This window comes from Lissotriton helveticus, chromosome 5_1 (assembly GCF_964261635.1).
Source record: "Lissotriton helveticus chromosome 5_1, aLisHel1.1, whole genome shotgun sequence".
Taxonomy (NCBI): domain Eukaryota; kingdom Metazoa; phylum Chordata; class Amphibia; order Caudata; family Salamandridae; genus Lissotriton; species Lissotriton helveticus.
The window spans coordinates 143074052-143091079 of record NC_136065.1 but is presented as its reverse complement, the minus strand read 5'-3'; the positions used below and the strand labels follow the sequence as shown (position 1 = coordinate 143091079).

General features: G+C 46.6%; 1 protein-coding gene across 6 annotated transcripts in view; it reads left to right on the top strand.

Annotated features, from left to right (window-relative positions):
* SEC16A (SEC16 homolog A, endoplasmic reticulum export factor) overlaps positions 1–17028 on the top strand; it is a 421944-nt gene that overhangs the window by 211134 nt on the left and 193782 nt on the right. The window lies entirely within an intron of this gene.

Below are 17028 nucleotides of genomic sequence, written 5' to 3'. Positions count from 1 at the left end.
ACTGGTATTTATATAGCGCCTAATCACCGGCAGGTCTCTTAGCACTTGAGGGAGAGTGGCCAGAAGCTACTAAACGGTGTCCTAGTCAGTGCATAGACAGTGCATGGATATGGAGCTAGACCGTATTCAGAGCCTCTCTGAACAGAAATGTTTTCAGCTGCTTCCTGAACAAGAGGAGAGTATATTCCTTTCAGGTAGCTGGTTCCATAGCTGTGGAACCAGGAAGGAGAAGGCTCTGCCCCCTTTTGATGTGGTGTTGTACCGTGGGAGAGAGAGGCTACAGGCCTCGGAAGACCGCTATGGACGGCATGGGACATAGGTCTCGAGTCATTCTTTAATGTAGGTAGGGGCTTGGCCATAGATTGCTTTGTGGGCACTACAAAGGCCCTTGAATTTTGCTCTCTGCCTAACGGGGAGCCAGTGCAACTTGCACAACAACGGTGTGGCTTGAGATCTTCTTGTGAGCCTGAAAATCCACCTAGCCGCATCGTTCAGGACCACCTGTAATCTATTAAGTTTCTGCGGAAGGCCGATATATAAGGCATTACCATAATCCAACCTCGAGATAATGGTGGCTGACACTTTCATCTGTAGTGAGGTGGTAGAAAGAAGGGCGACAAGTTTCCGTAACTGCCGCATCAGGCCTGTGCAGGTACCAACCACTGAAGTGACCTGGTTGGCCATGGAGAGCTCGGAGTCAACTTTTATACCAAGGCTTTTCACGACCGGCACTGGTAGGGGGTGGCACCTAACTCTTGGGCCAAAAATGGTAATTCCAGGGGTTGCTTTTGGTGGGGATGACAAGAACCTCTGTCTTATCCGGGTTGATTTTCAGTGAATTTACTGTCCTCCAATTCACTGTAAATCTGGGAATATTTTGTGCCAGATCCTGGGCATGGGAGGAGTTGTCCCCAAGAAGGATGAGCTGGGTATCATCTTTGTAGTTAAAGACTCTACAATCCAGATTGGCTATGGCTGCTACCAGCGGCTGCAGATAAATGTTAAAAAAAGAAGTGGAGATAGCGCAGAGCCTTGAGGGACGCTGCAACTTAGAGTGCCTTTGTCCGATACCTGCTCACCCAACTGGATTCTCTGTGACCGACCTATTAAGAAGGATTCGAGCCACCGGTGTGCCAGCCCACAGATGCCCAAAGCAGTAAGTCTGGCCAGCAGTTGAGCATGGCTGACAGTATCAAACACCGCTGATAGATCTAATAAAACCAGGGCGCTAGGTTTTTTACTGTCAGAGAGAGAGATACAGACAGACCGTGACAATATGGACGAAAAATTAGATAATGAAGGGAGGAAGGGAATGGTGCTGGTTTGAACCAGGAATGTCTTTTGTTTGCAGTCTAGCCCTGAAGCAAAGTCCAGGTCCGTCTGAAAACATATCTTGCAATGTTAAAGAGCTTATGTTTAGCCTTAGGAAACCTTGATTGTTGGCTTATGTCTGGTGAGTGGCAGGTTTGCACATGTATACAATTTAGAGAATTGGCAGTCTTATCACCAGTCTTAATGTGGAGAGGTCTATATAATTGACTCTCTAGCCATTCCACCCTTTCACCCAGGGGTCCGTGTGACAAAATTTGAATGCCATCTCAAAGCAATTCTAAGCTTCTTCAAGGATGCTTGGTTGAGGGGGAAAGTAGAACACACCCCACTGCCTACCCAACTCTACTTTCCTATGCCCTCCATATCCCCCCTGCCCCCGTAACCCCTCCCCCTACCAAGCTACCTCCTTTGAAAAATTGTCCCATGATGTGAATTTCACTATACCATTTGTTTTTAATATGTAACTAGAAACTCCACTGTTTAAAAGTATTTCTAAAGAGAAACTAATGACATTATCCAGTAATTTATAGTCCGCCAAAGTGCCTAGGGGCACTTTTCTCTGCACACCAGCATATCCTGCAAATGCATGTGAGAAACTTGTACACTTACGAACAGAACACTAGGGGTACAGCAAGTAAATAATTTGAGTATGGAGGTCCTTGTCTAATTCACTGTGCCTCACAGGAAAAGTGTAATCAGAATAACACCACCATAAATACTGCACAAGCTCTGCTCCTGTGACCGTTGCCGGCTCTTCTCATTGTGTTTTGTCAGGAATGATGCCTTCTATGCCATGGTGCGGATATCACACTGTTCATTGTACTCAAAATCTAGCTTGTCATCAGTGATCACTGATGCTCAAAGGGGCCAAGTATGAGCCATGGTGCAGGAGGACTGGGAAGGTGGCTTCTTAATGCTCCGGGGCTAGGGCAGGATAGTTAGTTGGTTCTAAACTTTCACTCAGGCCTTACACAGTAGAGTAGTCCATGAGAATACCTCCATGATCCCTGGGTATGTATATAAGACACACTGACAAGCCAGTCCTCAATTGTATTCTGAGTCTGAGGTTCTGCATTGACAGTTGTAAACAGTAGAACAATTCCATGCTACGTGTGGGGACCCTGCATCACTAGTCAGACCGATACACACAAGCATTATCGGACATGGCCAGCAAGGTCTTGCCAGCAGTTCTGGAGGACCTTAGCACCTTATTGCCCCAGGCGATCCATGACAGGCAGGACGCGGCAGGTACAACATCCACACCCGCTCAAATACCACAGACAATTGGAAAAGCTGTTGGTTCCATTTTTTATTTCATCCATGCATACCTGTGAAGGACAACTGGATTTTACAGTGATGTCCAGGCGTCCATAATGGGTATGCCTTCTGGTCGGTCTCACATCTTCGGAGAAGAGGCAGACTGCTTTATAACGCTTTAAAGATAGCAGAGGTACAGTGAATTCTTTGCGGCTATTGACCCCTGGAAAATCAATTTCTTTTCAAGTTCCAAAAATTCTGCGACTATTCCAGGGGGTGAGTGTATAAGCTGAGACCAGCCAGTGCTTCAGCAGACAACGTAGTCGTCTTGAGGCTGCAGACACAGAACCGGCAGACAACGTACAAGCCAACAGTTGCACCAGTCCTCTATCTAATCCCCTTTGCTATAATGCCCAGCAACTTGCTTTGGTTTGCCTTCAGCGGTGCATGCCCAGCCTGTGGGGGACAGAATCCATCACTTTCTCTTGAGGGTGGCTATCTATCACGTCAGACAGTTTGATCTTGCAAATTGTTTAAAAACGCTATGTCCCCACTTTTTCTCTCCTCTCCACCAATATTCCTCCCACACCAAAATGAATTTCGGAAGATCTTCTGTCATCCTGCTGCTTGAGGTATGCCCATTGACCTCAAAGGGTGCCATAGATATTGTTACTCCAGCTACTTCTTTATTCCAAAAAAGAACAGGGGTCTGAGGCTATTTTGGACCTCTGACTCGTGAACGCCTTCCTGTAGGAGGACAAATTCAAAATGCACACACTTGGCTCAGATCCTTTCTGACTTGGACACTGGAATCTGGATGGTTGCCCTTAGAATTTTCACCACGTGTTAGTTCATATATCTGTCTTGCAATCCTTAGGTGTTTCATCCAGTTCAAGGAGGGCCATGAGGGCCATGAGTATTTTCAGTTTGTTGTGTTCTCCTTCGCCCTCATGAGCACCCCTCTGGTGTTCATGAAAGTGATGGTATTAGTCTAACCACATCTTTGGAGTTTGGGTGTTTCTGTATTCCCATACCCTAGACGAGTGGCTGTTCAAGGCAGAATTGTCACAGTAAGTCGTGAACCTCCTCCGGACGTTTGTGGAACTCCTAACATTATTGGGTTTTACCATAAACAATCCTGATTCCATCATAGTGGTTTCTAGTCGATGATTTGATCCTGGACATGGTGAAGTTCAAAGTTTTCATGGAGCTGCAAAATTCTGGATATATTGAAGCCGTTGAATAAGGAAAGTTGGATGGCCTAAATAGAGAATATTGGCATAGTCCAAGTTGGCCGCAACCAAAGCATGGAAAATCATTTTTCTGGACTCCACCAGAATGAGGTGGAGCATTCTTCGAAGAGATCTGAGGGTGGCAAAATAGGAGGCAGAGAGAGATCTGATTTGACATTTTGCCCAAGGCATCTGCCATTGAAATATGTAACTTGTTCTTCTAAGAGCTGATTTTTCACCTTATGAAAAATCCAAAGTGACAGGCTGGATCTGGATTTCTCAAAGCAATAGTTTTTGCATGCCGATAGGTGACACCACATGGCTCTGACCATGCACTTCCCCAGAAATTGCAGTGAGTAAAATATCTTCGATTTTACTTTTTGAAAACCATAAAAGCACAACAATTACAAACATTTAGGCAGTACATTTTCAGGCAGGTAGTAGGGAGAAAAAAAGCAGGGCTCGAAAAATCTGAAAAATGGTGCTAGTCCTGCAGGTCTAGTACCTTGAAAAATCTCCTCGACCTAATAGTAACCTACTTGACCTCCGTCTCTGAAAGCGGAGCAAATGTGACAAGATAACAAGATTTAAAGGCAGCTTTATTGCTCATTTGCTTTGTGAGCAATAAAAAGGCCTTTAAATCTTGTTATCTTGTCACATTTGCTCCGTTTTCAAAGACAGAGGACAAAAGTTAGTATGTTTCCTACTCGCCAGAAAGGGCGAGTAGGACCTAAAAATAGCTCGACCTCATAAATTTTACCTCGCAAATGTGAGCGATCAATTTGTCGAGCCCTGAAAAGGAAAAGCAAATTCCAAAACAGGTGTTCCTAGATACATTATGATGGACACCCTTTCATTATCTATCATTTATAATAGCAAACCCCACTATCTATTTCTTTAAATGTAGCTTTAAGCCATGCTGAAGCTTTCTGTACTTGCTTTAGAGCTTAAAGAATTATTAATAAAGTTGTGCCTTTACTTTAACACCACTATAAGCAGTCCTATTGAACTTAGAGTGTATACAATAAAATTGTGGTTAAAATGAATAATTCAGTTACAGGTACATAAACAGCATCAAGATAATCATAAAAAATAGCAGCATAATTATTTGCGCCATCACATGCTAAAATCACTTCACAGTATTGTGCGGGGATATATTAAATGGAAAAAAAGAGAAAGAATGTCTTGGATATATAAACTGGTTAGTAGGGGCCTAATATGTCTATCAATTCTTGATATTACAATCCCTTGGATGTTGCTTAACCCTACATAGGTTAGGTTGTCTGCAATCTGCGAAATCACTGCCCTGACCCTAGTTGTTCGGTGTTCTTTAATGCTTTACTCCGAGTCATCCATGCGTAAAGCAAGTATCTGGACAGACCAAAGACTAAATATTCTGCACTGTCGCTTTTGAAGATTCTAACACTCTACTAAGCGATTGGCTGCCAGTATTCGACAGATTGGAACTAACCAGGTCCTTCTTATTTGCTTGTACATGTGGCAGAAAAACAAGAAGTGGACTTCTGATTCAAGAAAACCTTTGCACCCTGGACAACTGGGTGAGTTGTCGACACCCTTCCAGCTGCCAGCAAAACTGTTAACTGGAAGGATGCCATATCTAAATTTTACATAGTAATCCTGCGAGAGGTGGCTCTATTCTGTTTAAGAATTCTTCTTGCTGTATTTTGTCTTTTATATTTAAAAATGAGATTGTTAATGCCCATGCGTTATTCCCTTTTAGCCAGGTGTCCTCTACTTGGCTCTAGTATTTCTTTTGATACCAAGTTTTTTTTTAATGTTTCCAGGGGATAGCCATAAGTCACTCATGCCACGTTTGCCCAACCATTTCTTAATATATTTGAGCCAATGTGGTTGAGCCATTGAACGCTACCATCGGTGTCCAACAACAATAATTCTTGTAGCGATTCTTTCATTGGCAATGGGGACTCGTCTGCCCATATGCGTATCTAAAAGGTCAAATGCCGTAAGGCAATTGCATAGGCAACACTCTTCATGCCCAGATCTAAGAGCATTGGTGTTAGTTGGGTATTTCGGGGAAGCTTCCGAACAGATATAATAAAATTAATTTCAGTCTTTTTGATAGTGGTATCATTGGTGTGTCCCCACAGTTCCGCACCGTAAAGTGTGGCCCCCAGTCCCTTAGCTTGATATACTTGGATTGCGAGGTCAGTGGTCCATAGATTGTCTTCCTTAGTTTTTTAATTCGTGCTCTCCCCACATGCTGCAGTGACAACTGACTTTTCACTAATTGTGGTGACCATGATGGTGAGTTTGAGAGCCGCAACCCTACGTAATCAAATTGTTTCACCTCCTCTAATATAGTTGAGCCCAGTGTTATCTTACACTTAAAAGACTTATGACGGTTAAAAACCAAGAATTTTGATTGTTGGGTGTTAATTTCCAATCCATGGTCTGTACAGACCCTCCCAAACGTATCTAATACGTTTTGGAGCCCCATTGGTGTTGTGAGTTGAGCAGGGTGTCATCTGCAAAAAACTAATGCAGGCACTTCTTGGCCTGCAAGCTTAGGTAAATCTCCCTTACAGCTTATTAGTGTGGAAATCGTGCCGTTTATGTAAAGTGTAAAGAGCATTGGTGCAAGAACGCACCCTTGCCCCACTCCACAACTCACCCCTATCCGATTTGTTAACCCACCATCCTTCCCCCATCTGATTTGAGCATAGTTGTTTGTATGTAATCTCATGATGATTTGAAGGAGGTTGGTTGGGATCCCTAGTTTATTCAAGGCTGCCCAAAGTTTCCCCGTGGCACTAGGTCGAAGGCAGCGCGGGATCTACAAATACCACGTATAAAGCACCCTTCCCGATTGTTACATATTTCCATAGGATCAGGAGGAAGCAAAGTAGCTGCCTCAAAAGTGCTTGTCTTCACTCTGAAATCGGCCTGCAGGGGTGAAAGTAGATCCCCCTCCCTTATCCAATCGTTTATTCTCCCCAGCAATTGACGGCAGACAATTTTTTAGCAATATCTATAAGGCTTACGGGCCTATAGTTTGCCAGGTCACTTTTGTCTTCCTTTTTAGGTCTCGCCTGCTAATGCGCTTGCGCATTGCTGGTGAGAAATATAGGGGCTTAACCAAACTGGCAATTTCATGCAGTGCCCGTGAAAAAAGCGTGTGCACTTCAAAGCCATCTGCTTCCCTCTCACAGCTTCCCCCAGCGTGCGCTCTGCCTCAGGCATTTCTCCTCCCCTAATTATTCACGGCCAGCCGTACTTTCACTTTCATGGCCGCTAGTTGTCTGATTCTCTCTAAGGCTTCCCCAGTCTCCTCTTTCCGACTCTCTCTTTGGCCCCACGCTGCCCCTTCAATTCAGTTTTTAGTTTTTCTAACTCTTTTGTCAGTACTTCTTTACTCTCTTGATCTGTCTCCCCTGCCTCCATGCTCTGTTTTCCCCTCGCCAGCTCTCTCATCTCACCCGTCTCTCGCTCCTCCCAACTCTGTCTCTCGAAGCCTCTCCCTTTGTAACTCTGTCTCTCATTGTCTCTCTCCACACAACTCTGTCTCGCGCCTCCAACTGTCTCTCTGTGCCTCTGCGTATTTAACTCTGTCTCTCGTTGTGCATTTCCCGTACTTGTTTTTATTATTTCATATTTCCAAATGCTTGTTTTAAGATTGCTGTGACTCTTGCTGGTTTGCTCGCACTTCCCCTCTGCTCCATTCCCATGTTGCGTTGCCCCCTCCCTCCCACCCACTCCTCAGCAAACTACTTGCAGGCATGTAAAAAAAATTATTTTGTGTATTTTTCGAAAAAAGAAATCATAGGCCCAGGTTGTTTGGTCAATGTTCCAATCAGATGTTACTCAGCGAGGAGTTACTTAGCTAAAGCACTGCTTGTTTCCTATCACCCCCAGATGTCCAAAAATAACATCTCCGTCGAACAAATGCGACTTTTGAAGTCAATGGAAAGAAACAAATTGCGCGGCCGGTTTCTATAACTTGCAGACACGTCACAGCTCTCCACGCACTCCGTTGAGTAGAGCCAGCAGCTTAGCTAGTGCTCCCAGCTCTGTGTCTAATCCGAAGCTCCTGAACGTGTGTTTTTGGTTAGGGCGAACAAACCCTGGAGCTGCGTGGTAAGGCCGCCCGGCTCTTGGTAAAAGACGAGTCATTGTTTTTTCCTTCTTTCTTTATTCTTGTTGAACAACCGACCACGGTAAAGATTAGGCTCCCACAGCATGTTTCCCTGTGCTCCCCCTCCCCCAGCCCGCACACTCGTGCTCCGAGGCCTCCAGACCCCCCCCCCCATCTCTCCTCCCAGCATGTTTTCCATTAGTTTCGGCCGCTCGTTCTTGCTCCTCCACTTCCTCTTTCACCCTCTCTCTCCCTTATTCTCTCTTGTTACTCTTACCTCTCTTTCCTGTCTACCTTCCCTTATACTGTGGTATAAAGTGGTTCCCCCCTCGACCCTGCACCCTTCCGTTTCCTAAAAAAAGTGTCGAGCACCATCATCCCCACCCTTACGGCCTTGATCAACTCCTCTTTCATGGAGGGCATAGTCCCCTCCAGCTGGAAAACGGCAGCTGTCAAAGGTCTATTAAAAAAACCTTCCTTAGACCCGCTGGACCTCACCAACTACAGGCCCATATCCCTCCTTCCTGGAAACAGCAAGATCGCAGAGAAGCTGGTAAACAAACAATTGTCATCTTACCTAGAAAGCAACAACCTCTTAGCGGTCTCCCAGACAGGGTTCCGTCCAGGTCAGGGCACGGACATCGCCCTCCTGGCAGCGGTAGAGAAGGCCAGAAGCATTCTGGACACAGGAGGATCAGTGGCAGTGATCCTCCTGGACCTCAGTGCGGCCTTCGACACTGTAGACCACCCAACCCTAATCCATCGACTGGGAAAGATCGGACTAAAGGGTACAGCCCTGAAATGGTTAGAATCCTTTTTATCAGGACGATCCTTTCAGGTGCGGGAAAATGACAGCTGCTCTTCCACCTTCCCCCTCCGGTGCGGAGTACCACAGGGCTCATCTTTGAGCCCTACGTTGTTTAACGTATACATGGCCCCACTGGAGAAGAGGGTCAGTTCGTTTGGCGTGTCAATTATCAACTACGCCGACGATACTCAATTGGTCGTAACCCTCTCACATCCCCACCACGCCCCATCGGATCTCCACAGCTGCCTCTCCGAGGTCCACCGATGGATGAACCTCTCTTCACTTAAACTGAATGGGTCCAAGACCGAGATCCTCTTGATGGGCCACAAGGGGCTCTCTTTACCATCTCACCTCTGGCCTAGTTGCCTAGGTGACCCTCCGACACCTAAGGAAGAGGTCAAAAGCCTTGGTGTGTGGATTGAGAAGGATATGAGCTTCAAAACCCAGGCTAAAAAAACGGCAGGGACATGTTTTGGGCTACTCAGGGCCTGCAGGAAGGTCTTCCCCCTGCTCCCGGAGACTGCAAGGAGGCTCCTCATTCAGGGCCTAATCCTGGCAAGGTTAGACTACTGTAACTCCATTTACCTGGGAGCCCCCGAAGCCACCTTGAACTCACTACAAAAAGCCCAAAACGCCGCAGCCCGCCTACTCACGAGCACACCAGGAAGATCTTCCGCCAGGCCGGCTCTTAAATCCCTTCACTGGCTTCCAGTCAAAGAAAGGGTCGTCTTCAAGGCCCTCTGCCTAGCCCACAAAACCATCAATAATAACGCCCCCCCCCCTCCTTAAAGAACTCCTAATCCCATACAAAGCGGAGAGAGACCTCCGGTCCGGTGCAGAAAATCTTATCGTAGTCCCGAGAGTCAGAAAGGCCAAGACCGGTGGCCGTCGCTTTTCGGTTCACACGGCAAAACACTGGAACCAGTTACCCCGGAAACTTAGGATAGAACCGAACTACCTCCAGTTCAGAAAAACCTTAAAGACCCTCCTTTTCCCGCAGACATAAGCTTTTCAGACAGCTGAAACCCTCGGAGAATCAGGTCAGCGCTGGGATGCTCTCTGAGTTACTACGCGCTTTACAAAACCATTAAATAAATAAATAAATAAATATACTGTCTCCCCGCCCACCCACTTCACTCTTCCTCTCTCTCCCTCCCACTATCTCCTCCCCTTTCCCTCTTAAGAACCCATAAAATGCCACAGCTTACTTTGCCTGGGTTACAGCAGTGCAACATATTTTTTTTCCTTATGGTGTGATGTGTGCATGTGATATTGTTATTGTGGTAACTCGTGCATGTTGTTGTTACATGGCAGTGTGACATGTTCGAAATGACATCTGTGGCAGTATTTTGTGTGTGTTATGCTATGTTCTCCCGTGACTTGTGCATGTAATGATGTACATCTTGGTCACGTGCATTTTAAAGTGTGCTTGTATTGGAATATGATAGAGTATGTGGCTCATGACTGTGACTTGTGTATTTGGTGAAGTACGTGGCAAAGTGTGGGCATGTGATGACACTCACTCACTCTTAACACCTTCTATAATTACATGCTTACCTCTCTTCACCCGTCATAATCTGAAAATCTATTCCAGCACTTCCTTCTTTAAGTCCCAGTTCTCAGCAAAAATGAAATGTATCAATGTTTAAAGCTTTATTACAAAAAGTAGAAACAAAAAAATGTTTATTACACTTTTAATCTTCATTTTTACAAATATTATAGTAAGCTACACCATGAAGCTAGTGCCATTATACATTAGTGAAATTATTATGTAATTATTATTTATAAAAAATAAAACCCATTACAATTTGTCATATCAATACATGTACGTTAGGTAAATACTAAACATGTATATTTAATAATGCTATAGGTGTCACATTTGCAATTTCTAAAAAAATTCCCTTTTATAATAACGAAGTTAATGCATTTGAAATTATAAAAACATAAACAAAAATTATTACATTTACAAGACCAATAACTCACACTTTTCTAATGCGAGACCTACTGCATTTCCAATGCTTGTTGTAGATGGGGACGGCCTTGTCGCCTAGCTAGGAATCTGGTATTTCTGCCCCTTTGAATATGGCGTTATATGTATAGTTGAGAATAACACTCCATATTTGGGGTCTGTTAGATAAAGATCCCTCGGTATCCGGTCTAAACCAGGGGTTTTCCCACTCTGCGTGGTTACGTTTGCATCCAAGATTTCATCTGTGGTGAAAAATAAGCAATCATTAACTGGTCCCGGAATGAAGGGCCGTATGGGCTTTACACCATTGTCCACTGCCCCTACATATATGTTGGAGAAGTCTTCTCAAGTCTGTGGGAGAATGTGAAAATCTTCTTCCACAACCTGAAGTCTTGATCCTTTCACAATTAAATGCCAGAATTCTCTGCTATTTTTAGTGTGTACTGTGACTAGTAAATCTTGCCTAGAATCTGTACTCCTGAGGCGGAAAGCCGGGAGCTCCACTTTGCTATCTTAATCTTTGAGTGTCACTTGTATTTCATTGTTTTTAAAACTGAGCTCACCTTGCTTAACATTTCCTGGGCCACAAACCTCTTCTCTGGACCCAAACGAACAATCACTTGATCACGCCATTGCCGGCGTGCAACGAGGCCACGCCCCCTTTTTAGGCCACGCCCCCTCCGCCCTGCTTAAAAGGCGCTGAATACTAGCGCTGGCTAGAATCTGTACTCCTGAGGCGGAAAGCCGGGAGCTCCACTTTGCTATCTTAATCTTTGAGTGTCACTTTTATTTCATTGTTTTTAAAACTGAGCTCACCTTGCTTAACATTTCCTGGGCCACAAACCTCTTCTCTGGACCCAAACGAACAATCACTTGATCACGCCATTGCCGGCGTGCAACGAGGCCACGCCCCCTTTTTAGGCCACGCCCTCCCCTATCCCTCCGGGACTATAAACATGTGCCTGTGGCGGAAGCGCAGCGGACGAGCGCAGCGGGCGCGCCTAAGGCAAGCCCGTCTTCGCCCGTCCTCGCCAAGTCATCGCCTCTCGCCAGTCCCCCTGCACAAAAAACACGGACGGCATACCACTATGACAAGGATCTTCTCTTTGCACTCAACCCGGGCCTACGCTGTAACAAGTTAGAGGGCTGCATTGGACAAACTGCTCTTCAATGTAAATCCTGTAAATTAGTTATATCGGAGCCACGACTACCCAGACACAAAGCCATCAGGAGGAACCATGCCTCGCTCACTATCTCCCAGCTCAATGTCAGGTCCCTGGTAAAACACCATGCTGAGGTAAAAACGCTACTGATGGACGAGAACCCAGATATTATGTTCTTGTGTGAAACCTGGCTTAGGGATGAACTGACTAGCATCCCTAATCTAACGTTACCGGACGGGTTCTCCATGACCTCCATTAACAGAGACTCCAGGGGAGGCGGCTTTGCCGCCATCTATAGAACATCTTATACCTGCTCATTTTTAAAGGAATCAGAAAAGGGGGTGGTGATGAACAGAGTGCCTGAATTAAGCAGACCACTCTTACCCAGTCCAAAGATCAGGGCTTGATCTATCACCGTTTTTTAGCTCACTGCACCATCCCAGCTCAGAACTTGGCTATATGCAAATTAGTCTGTTCCTGTCCCAGTGCATGATGGGAACAGGGCAAACCAAACTACCAAGCCAATTCTTATACTGGGAAGGAAACAAGCTTCCGGGGACCGGTTTCTGCCATTTCAGGCGTCGTCGGCCCGGCTTGCTTGAATCCTGATGGTGCAATGAGCAAGGGACTCACATCTGAGTATACCCTTCCACGCATATGGTGGACAAAATGATTCAGAAAAGGGGGTGGTGATTAACAAAGTGCCTGAATTAAGCAGACCACTCTTACCCAGTCCAAAGATCAGGGCTTGATCCATCACCGTTTTTTAGCTCACTGCACCATCCCAGCTCAGAACTTGGCTACATGCAAATTAGTCTGTTCCTGTCCCAGTGCATGATGGGAACAGGGCAAACCAAACTACCAAGCCAATTCTTATACTGGGAAGGAAACAAGCTTCCGGGGACCGGTTTCTGCCATTTCAGGCGTCGTCGGCCCGGCTTGCTTGAATCCTGATGGTGCAATGAGCAAGGGACTCACATCTGAGTATACCCTTCCACGCATATGGTGGACAAAATGATTCAGAAAAGGGGGTGGTGATGAACATCACCACCCCCTTTTCTGAATCGTTTTTGGCCACTATAGGTGTGGCAGGGTATACTCAGACATGAGTCCCTTGCTCACTGCTCCATCAGGATTCAAGCAAGCCGGGCCGACGAGGCTGAAATGCCAGAAACCGGTCCCCGGTAGCTTGTCTCCTTTCTGGTGAAGAATTGGCTTCCTCCCAAATCTCTGGTTAAAAACTTGGGAGTATGGTTGGACTCCGCGCTTAACTACCAGACCCACACCAAAAAAGTAGCCGCTACCTGTATTGGGCTGCTGAGAAGCCTTAATCCCATTCTAGGCTCCTTCGACCCCAAAACGCGGCAGCTCATCGTCCAATCCTCCATCCTTGCCCGGTTAGACTACGCTAGCGTCCTACTACTGGGCGCTAACAAAGCTGAAACAACTAGATTTCAGCGAATTCAGAACTCAGCGGCCAGGGCAATAGTAGGCCTCCCCAGAAGGTGCTCTGCGAGAGCCACCATACACAGACTCCACTGGCTTCCAGTGGAAGCCCGCATTCAATTTAAGGCCCTTACCACTGCTTTCAAAATCCTGAAAACTGATGGCCCCGAACTCCTCCGCTCGCTTCTAACACCCTACACCCCCCAACGCAACCTTCGTTCTACGGGGCAACACCTAGTAGTGGTTCCCCGCACGAAGTTCTGCCGCATCGGAGGTCGCTCCTTCAGACTTCTGGGAGCAAGGCTCTGGAACTCCCTTCCCCTCCACATCCGCCGCCTTGACCACCTGTCCGCTTTTCGCAAAGCAATAAAAACTCACCTCTTCCCTCCTCTGTAAGCCTCCCCTTTTTCTTTTCCCCCTGTAGGTTGTGCTATGGTTCTTAGCGCCGGGACGCCCCGTTGCTGGGGCAGCTGTCGCGCTTAACAAACATATAACATAACATAACATAACATAGCCTTGTATGCCAGATCCTTTGAGCTTCATTTTGTTCCTTTTTATAGGCCTGCCATTTCATGGCTATGATCTCTCCCTGGCCAGACTTAATTGCTCTCATCAATGCTTGCCGTGCAAATTACAATTTTCATTGAACCACTCATTTGTTTTGTTCTTGATCTTCCCTTCCACTATGGACTTGATAGAAGAATGTATTTATGTTGTTGACTAGGGTTTTAAATGTGTCTTCCTTAGCCTGCTCTTCCACTTTATCAATCTCTAGGGTCTCCAAGGAGTCACTAACTATGCTGTAGATTGGTGCCGGGGTCTCTGCACTGTTCTCTATTTGTGGCCATTTAACCCTCCTCCTATTGTTACTAATAATTATATCATTAAGTGGTTTGGGTTCCATTGATGGCTGGGGTGAACATAATACTACTTTTAATTCTAGAGAGAGCATTGTGATCGCAGTCTTGTCGTTTTATCGCCCACTTGTCCACTAGAATGGATCTTGAATTGACATCAATCAAGAAGTAAGCTATTCTAGTTTTAATGTTTGCCCTCTTATATGTGTGATGTAATTGAAAATCGGGAATGGAACGGCTATTCACAGCCCTCAACCCATATTTGTTGGTGAAGGATGCTATTTGGAAAGCTATTTTCATGTGCCTTGCTGGTTTCTCGTGACTCAGCAAAGGGATACCTAGTTCTGTCTTCCTTGTCCGTGATACTTTTAGTTGCTTCGAGAGGCTCGAATGTTACATTTAGTCCCTGGCTACAACTAAATGAAGGTATGCCCTGTCCGTCTCAAGTAATACATCTATATGTGCAATGGTTGGTGAGTCTTGATTTTGCATAGTGTGTAAGGGAAGACCGGATTGGAGACATTGATGCTAATTAGAGTTGTTTGTTACGGGGTGTTATTGTTAAAAATCACTGAAATGTTTGATAGGTCCCTTGCCCCACCATTTTACTCTTTCCACACCTCCAGTCATCCCTTTATTATTTTGATAGATCATATACATGTCGCCAGGTCCCGGACCGTGCCCTGATCCTCATGTCATGTTGAAGCGAACACCATTGAGCTGGTCTATCATAGATCCTATAATTCCCCTAAGGGTGATAACTTCTGATGCTAGGTCTTTTACATTCGACTTGAGCTCACTCAGTTCGATGTAAAGGGCGTTAGCGTTCATAGGTTTCGGCACGATAGTTCTTCTGCGTTGGATGTCAATATTAGTTGATTCAGGTCCTGGGACTGTTGGGGTTTGGTTGTAGACTTCAGCGTCTGCTGTTTCTATTGTGGCAAGAGGATCAAAACAGTTGGAACATTCTATGTTCAAGGCTGCCCCTCCTTCCACCATCATGTTAGTGTAACCTTGGGCGGAAGATGGGACCACTGTATTCAATTCTGGCTGAGTTTGATTTGTTGTAGTGTCAGTGTACACATCACATACGGCTGTGCCCTTGGACATTAAATCAATCTCTGGGGCTTTTCTCCTTGATTTGCTTTGTGCAGAAATTCCAGCTGTTCTGGGGCCCACTTGCGGTGGCTTGTCCTGACCATTTAATAGACTCTCCACTTTCTCAATAAGGGAATCCATATCATCTGCCATGCAGTTTGCTGCATCACTTACCGTTGGTCTCTTTGCTTGTTTTGGGACACCATTTGGGCTTCCTTTGGCTGACCATTTCTCCATCCTGCCACACTTGCCAGGCTAGTTAGTTATGCCCAATCTCAAGTTAACAGAATAAAGAAAATAAAACAAGAGGACCTGTGTTGCGGTGATCAATTGGTCCCCTCACTCGAGCGTGCAGCCAAGAGGGGTGGCCCAGCCTCCAACGGGCGTGGATGGGCCTGCCCTTGGCCCAGGTGCATCCGTGCACATCCCATGCCGCCGGTGACCTGAGCAGATTTAAAGCGCCTCCTGGCGCGTGCTGGCGTCGGCGGCTCGCGCGAGGGTTGCACAGGTGCTTTGGACCTGTAGTCCCGGTCCCCCCTCTAGCAACACAGTGGTGAACTGGCAGTGACTGGCCCCCGCACTGCTGGAGCCCTGAGCAGATTTAAAGCGCCTCCTGATGCGTGCTGGCGTCGGTGGCCGCCGCAAAGGTCACACGGTTGCCTGGGACCCTGTAGTCTTGGTCCCCCCTCTGGCAACACAGTGGTGAACTGGCAGCGACGGGCGTAGTGCACATTTCTTGAAAGCAGTGGTACACTTTCGATAGTAGAAGAAAAGCGATGGCTTTAGTTGGTCATTTTGCTTAGGTCGATAATCAAAGGTTCTGTCTTCCGGCCACTACGCATGATCATGCTCAGCAGTTCCAATGATGTGTGGTTAAAACTTATCTTTGGTGATGCATATTTAGCCAATGATTGAAAACTAGGTTTCAGTTTCAATTGTGTGTTATTTAGATGCCCACTGAACAGCGTATGTGTTCACATTTGTCCCAAAGTTTCACTCTGAAAATAGCGCTTTGTTGCGCACAGATGATCTTGGTGGCTTCGGAGCGGAAGGGGGGGAGGCGGTCGCTCTGGTTTCTCCCGGAGAGGAAAGAGGTGTTCCACTCCAGGGCCTTCTCTTGGATTCTGGCGTTGTGCTCTTAGTGTGCGGTGGCAGACTGTTTCGAAAGTGGCTGACCAGCCCAGGAGGATGAGGACCGCGGTTTCTCTGTTGTCGAGCATGTTCCGGATGTCGTCAGTGGCGGCAATGAGGGCAGTTTCTGTGCTGTGGTTGCTGCGGAACCCTGACTGGGATGGGTCCAGGATGTTGTTCTCTTCGAGGAAGCTGATCAGTTGTTTGTAGACAGCCTTTTCGATGACCTTCGCCGGGAACGGGAGCAGGGAGATGGGTCGGAAGTTCTTGAGGTCCTTGGGGTCCGCCTTGGGTTTCTTTAGTAAGGCGTTGATCTCTGCGTGCTTCCAGCTCTCCGGGAAGGTCGCTGTCTCGAAGGAGATGTTGATGGTTTTCCGGAGGTGTGGTGCGATGGTGCTGCTGGCTTTGTTGTAGATGTGGTGTGGGCAGGGGTCTTCCGGGGAACCGGAGTGGACGGTGTTCATGATCTTTATGGTGGTGGTGTTGTTGATGTTGGTCCAGGTGCGCAGACGGTTGGTGCGGGTGGTGGTCGTGGGTGTGGAAGTGGGAGCGGGGGTGTGGGCTGTTGCCGGGGTGATGTCGGCATCGAAGGTGTTGTGGATGTCTGTGATCTTGCGATGG